The 5,463-nt window shown below is 42.0% G+C and overlaps 1 pseudogene; it reads left to right on the forward strand.

Moving 5' to 3' along the window:
* The first annotated feature begins 1,466 nt into the window (after positions 1 to 1,466).
* On the forward strand, positions 1,467 to 1,559 carry LOC129406635 (U6 spliceosomal RNA; annotated as a pseudogene).
* The last annotated feature ends 3,904 nt before the right edge of the window (positions 1,560 to 5,463 follow it).

A 5,463-nucleotide genomic window follows, 5' to 3' on the forward strand; every position in this document is an offset into this window, starting at 1 on the left:
AAGATTATTTTAAAAGAAATTCCAGATGTCATATCATTTAATCGGTAAGTTTGTTACTATGCATTTCTAAAAGGAAAAAAATTCAAAACACAGACACTGAAATTTTATCATGAAAACTAATAGCTTTTTAATAATATATTCATGTATCCAGTAAATATTTATATTTTCTTGGCTGTCTGTTTTTTTTCCAAATAGATTGCTCCAAATTGGAAACTACAAACCACATGCTGCATTTCATTGATAAGACATTTTGAGTCCACTAACTCTAGTGGCTTTTTGTTGTTGTTTTCTTTCCACTTATTTGACGGATAAATCAGGTCATTTGTCCTAAAGCACCTTCCATATTGTGGATCTTTCTTATTGCATCCACATGGCTACCTTAAAAATTTCTATAAACTCATATTTACTAAAAATTCATTAAAAAATTCTAGAAGTTTGGTAAGAATTTTTGAAAGAAGGAGGGACTGGGAATGTAGCTCTGTGTACATCATGTACAAGTGTGAGACCCTGTGTCCTATTCCTGACACTGCACAAAAAGAAACTTCCACAGATGGCTTTTATTTAATCCTGTTAGGGAGCATACGATAAATGGCTAAATTTTTTGATAATGAAAGATTTTTTAATGACTTAGTGTGTTACTATATGAATTCATCCGTTAAAAATGTCTTTAGGCTTTCTTCTAGTGCTTTTAACAAGTCTTGATGTTTATTGCCAAGGTACATTATTTACCAGGGGCTCTATCATTTTTTTTTACCAGAGTTCCTACAATAATTATGTAAGACTTCCGGGGCTGGAGTGATAGCATAGCGGGTAGGGCGTTTGCCTTGCACGCGACCGACCCGGGTTCAAATCCCAGCATCCCACATGGTCCCCTGAGCACCACCAGGAGTAATTCCTGAGTGCAGAGCCAGGAGTAACCCCTGTGCATCTCCAGGTGTGACCCCCCAAAAAATTATGTAAGACTTCCATGCCTAATCTTTGCCGAATAATGCCACTGCTGCTGAGTGGACTTTTACAGAACACAGGTCATTTCATACGATCTCCTCCTCCTTACCCCCGGTTGAGTTATACAGAAGCTTCCTAGTGAATTCAGAATAAAGTGCAAAATCTATAGCAAAGCTATACAGTAGCCTTTGTCATCTGGTGCCTACCTATTATTTGCTTTAGACTATATACTTGCCATTTTCTGAAATACAATTTTTCTTAAAATAAAAAGACTTGGTTTAGCATTTATGAAAAAGGAGAGATGAATTGATGCACTGTTGAACTACAGACAAATGGCAGAATTATTTTTATAGTGATAATATTTAAGTCCTAAAGATTCAGAGCATCCTGAGAGGTATTTTACCTACTGACAATGGCCATGTAGCAAGTTTAAGGAGAATTTCATTCCAAGGCAAGAAACCCAGAGAATGGGCCAAAGATAAGAGAATACTGAGTTTTGAAAGTAAGAAAAGTTATATTCCATGCTTGCTGTGGCAGCATATATGCTAAAAATTAGAACAGTACAGAGAAGATGAGTATGACGCCTGCACGAGAATGAAACATTCCATATTTTTAGGTAAGGTCGGAAAAGAGACCACTATGACAATGATAGTGGAAAGTGATCACTCTGGACAAAAACCTGAAAGGAGGTAGAGTCATATGCATGATACCCTTTCCTTAACAATACCGAAAACCACAGTACCTAAAAGGAAAAAGGAAAAATGTCTGCCTCAGAGGCAGCCTGGAAGGTGGGAGGGAAACTGGGGACATCGGTGGAGGGAAATGGATTCTGGTGAAGGGATGGGTGCTGAAACATTGTAGGACTGGAACCCAATCAGGGAAATGCTGTAACTTTGTATCTCATGGTGATTCAACACATTTTAAAAAATTCTAAAAAGAAAAGTTAGATTGCATATTGAGGTATAGTTGACAATTAAAAATGACATTTATATTGAGTTGTATAATGATGGTTTTGTATACATATGTATTGTAAAATGACGATGACCATATTAAGTTCTTAGAGTTAGCTTTTGGTGGGGGGCGCAGTTTGACCACCCAGTGGTGTTCAAAGGCTTCTCGTGGCTCTGTGTTCAGGGGTCACTTCTGGCAGTGCAGAGGGTGGAACCAGCATCAGCAGCATGAAAGGAAAATGTCCCCACCTACTTGTACTGTTTCTCTGGCCTGCATTTGCTTTTTTTTCCTTGTTTGGTAAGCAAAGTTATATTTCATGAGTGTGCTCATTATAAATTGGCCAAGAAAGATACATTGTTAACTTCATTGGTTTTGCTTTTAAAAACTTCCTTCTTATGATATATTTTCAAAGGCTATTAAATGGATACAAATAATAGTGGTTTAATTAATCAGTTCATATACAGTGAAGCTGTATTTCTATCACTGTATCACTGTCATCCCATGGTTTATCAATTTACTCGAGCGGTCTCAGTAACATCTTCATTCGTCCCAGCCCTGAGATTTTAGCAGCCTCTCCTAAATCATCCTTCCCAATAGTGCCACATTGGAGGCTCTTTCAAGGTCAGGGGAATGAGACCCATCATTATTACTGATTTTGGTATATCAAATATGCCACGGGATCTTGCCAGGCTCTGCCATGCGGGCAGGATACTCTTGGTAGTTTGCCGAGTTCTCTGAGAGAGAACTAGACAATAAGACGTTGTGTGGCCGAGTTCGCTTCTGGGAGCTTTGTTTTATAGTCTCTGGATCTTGGCCGTTGATGAGATTATATGACAGGGGCACTTTGTGGGTGTGACTGCCTAGCTGCTAGAAAATGGGGGATCTGGGTGGAGGAGGCCCAATCCCTATCTGAGCAGGCTTGGAGATCTCAGCCCCAGGTCCTGCACACCTGGGTTCCTCTGCCAGTTCCTTCATGTGTGAGGCTTGTCCAAGCATGTGGAGAGGGGCCTTGAACACGACTGTTGCTGGGTTCCGGAGGTCTTTGACTGCTGGAGCTCTGCTCAGGGTGGGGAGGGAAACTCAACCCCTCCCCCCCAGGGGCCTTGGTGAAGACAGCCAGGCGCGGGGGCAGGAGACTCTAATTATATATTATATAATATTAAACATATATTATGTAATAATATATATTAGTCCTAATATCACTTGTATCCCTTGTCATCTCGTTGTTCATCGATTTTTTTTGAGGGATGCCAGTAACATTTCCATCCGTCCCTGTCACATGCTAGTGTAGCCCAGTGGCATCTGCTCTTATATTTCCTAAATAAAACTATTTAACTCAAGTCAAATAATTGAGGGCTAGAAAGATGGTACAGCAGGTAGAACACTTGCCTGGCACATGGCCGAGTCGGGTTGGATTCCTGCACCCCATGTGCCCCCTCTTCCCCAGCCCAGCCCTGCCAGGAGTGATCCCTGAATGCAGAGTCATGAATAATCTCTGAACACTGCCTGGTGTGGCCCTCAAGCCAACAAATCAGACAGTGAAATCAAGAGTAATCATGTTCCCAGATCAGATAATTTACCACATATCCCCTCTCCCCCATGCACACCCCAAAGCATGCACACTCTACCACAAGGGTGGGCTGAGCCCTGGAGGTGGCCACTCAGCAGTGCTCAGAAGCCAATGGCACCTCAAGGGAATTAGGGGGTGACCACAACCAGATGGTCAGCCGACCTGGGGTGGGGGTGAACAGTGGAGCATTGGAAAAGATGATGGAGCTGGAGGATGGGCAGTGGGGAAGGAGGAGGACCAGCCATGGAGTTGAATGGTGGGAACTGTGAGGGGATGGTAGAGATGGAGATGGGGGAGGAGAAGGTAGTGGAAGATGGAGCTGCTGGATGATGGAGCTACCAGATGATGGAGCTGTCGGATGATAGAGCCGCTAGATGATGGAGCCACTGGATGATAGAGCCGCCGGATGATGGAGCCACTGGATGCTAGAGCTGCCGGATGATGGAGCCGCTGGATGATAGAGCCGCCGGATGATGGAGCCACTGGATGATAGAGCCGCCGGATGATGGAGCCGCTGGATGCTGGAGCTGCCGGATGATGGAGCCACTGGATGCTGGAGCTGCTGGATGATGGAGCACCTGGGTCATGGAGCTGCTGGATGCTCAGGCTCAGGATTTCCTCCAGGCAGTGCTCAGAGAACCATGGGGTGGCAGGTACTGAACCCAGGGTTTCTGCATGAGAACCCACGCTTACCCTTTGATTTGACACCCTCATTTTATTTTTTAATTTTAGCTTGTTTTTTTTAACGCATTTAATGTATTTTTATAATTGACTTATTTGTACCCTTTCCCATTTATATTCGGGTAGGGCATTTGCCTTGCACACAGCCAACCTGGGTTCAACTCCTCCGTCCCTCTTGGAGAGCCTGGCAAGCTACCGAGAGTATCCCGCCCGCACAAGAGAGACTGGCAAGCTACCCGTGGCATATTTGATATGCCAAAAACAGTAACAAGTCTCACAATGGAGACGTTACTGGTGCCCGCTTGAGCAAATTGATGAACAACGGGATGACAGTGCTACGACAGTGCAACATAATGGTATATATAAAATTTTATTAAAAAAACCTTTAAAGATTGCACATGAATTGTGCCTTATTCTTCATGACATACATGTTATATTTACTCATTCAACTGAGTGCAATTTTATCACTAGATGTAAATCTCCTAAGAAGAGCCACACCAATTAGGAGATGGCATTTGTGTGAGTTTCCTTCCAGATAGTGGTCCTTACTCATGTCTGAATCATGATGTCATGATGGGATGATATCTGAATCAGATGGATGCTATTTGCAGCCTTCACTGCGCTTGACCCCAGTTATAGGGGCTGTGACCTGCCCCTATCAGGTGTTTTCTTTGGTGCAGCCAGTCCATATTTTGTCACTGTCTTGGAGTCTTGAAAACTCTGTTGACTCTCCATTGACTATCCCCAGTTCAAAGATTTGCTCTCTACCCCCTGACCAAATTCAGTGTCCGTGAGAGGGACTTGATTGTAATGAAGATTTGAAGATTCTTGAGTACTTAACCAGCAAGAGGACTCTTGTAGATTTCTCACAATGACTGGACATTGTGACTCTTAGAATTGAGTCATCAATTCAAACCCATGTAAAAGAAATAGCCCTATTTAATCGTAGTTACTTGAACTGTTATTTTTATAATGGATTTTAGAGAGTTGCTTTAGTCAATGTCAATTTCTTATACCACCCAAATCAATCACGCTGGTGTAATTTGCTACAGCATTTTCCTTTGAAGGAATTGGAAGGATGAGCTAATGGGACAAAAGGGTGTGCATAAATGGTACTTCATTATAAAATAATGGAAAACAGGCTACATCATGAAATTACCTCATAAACAGAATGATCACAACTGAGATGGTTTAGTAATTAATGATTACATCAAGTAAATTTACTCATTGGTATCTCAATCCTGCGTAAATGTTGTAAGAAAGTATAATACCTTAACTATGTAAACAATTAATAAAATATGGAAGACATTATAAAT

The sequence above is a fragment of the Sorex araneus genome, chromosome 7 (genome assembly GCF_027595985.1).
Source record: "Sorex araneus isolate mSorAra2 chromosome 7, mSorAra2.pri, whole genome shotgun sequence".
Lineage (NCBI taxonomy): Eukaryota > Metazoa > Chordata > Mammalia > Eulipotyphla > Soricidae > Sorex > Sorex araneus.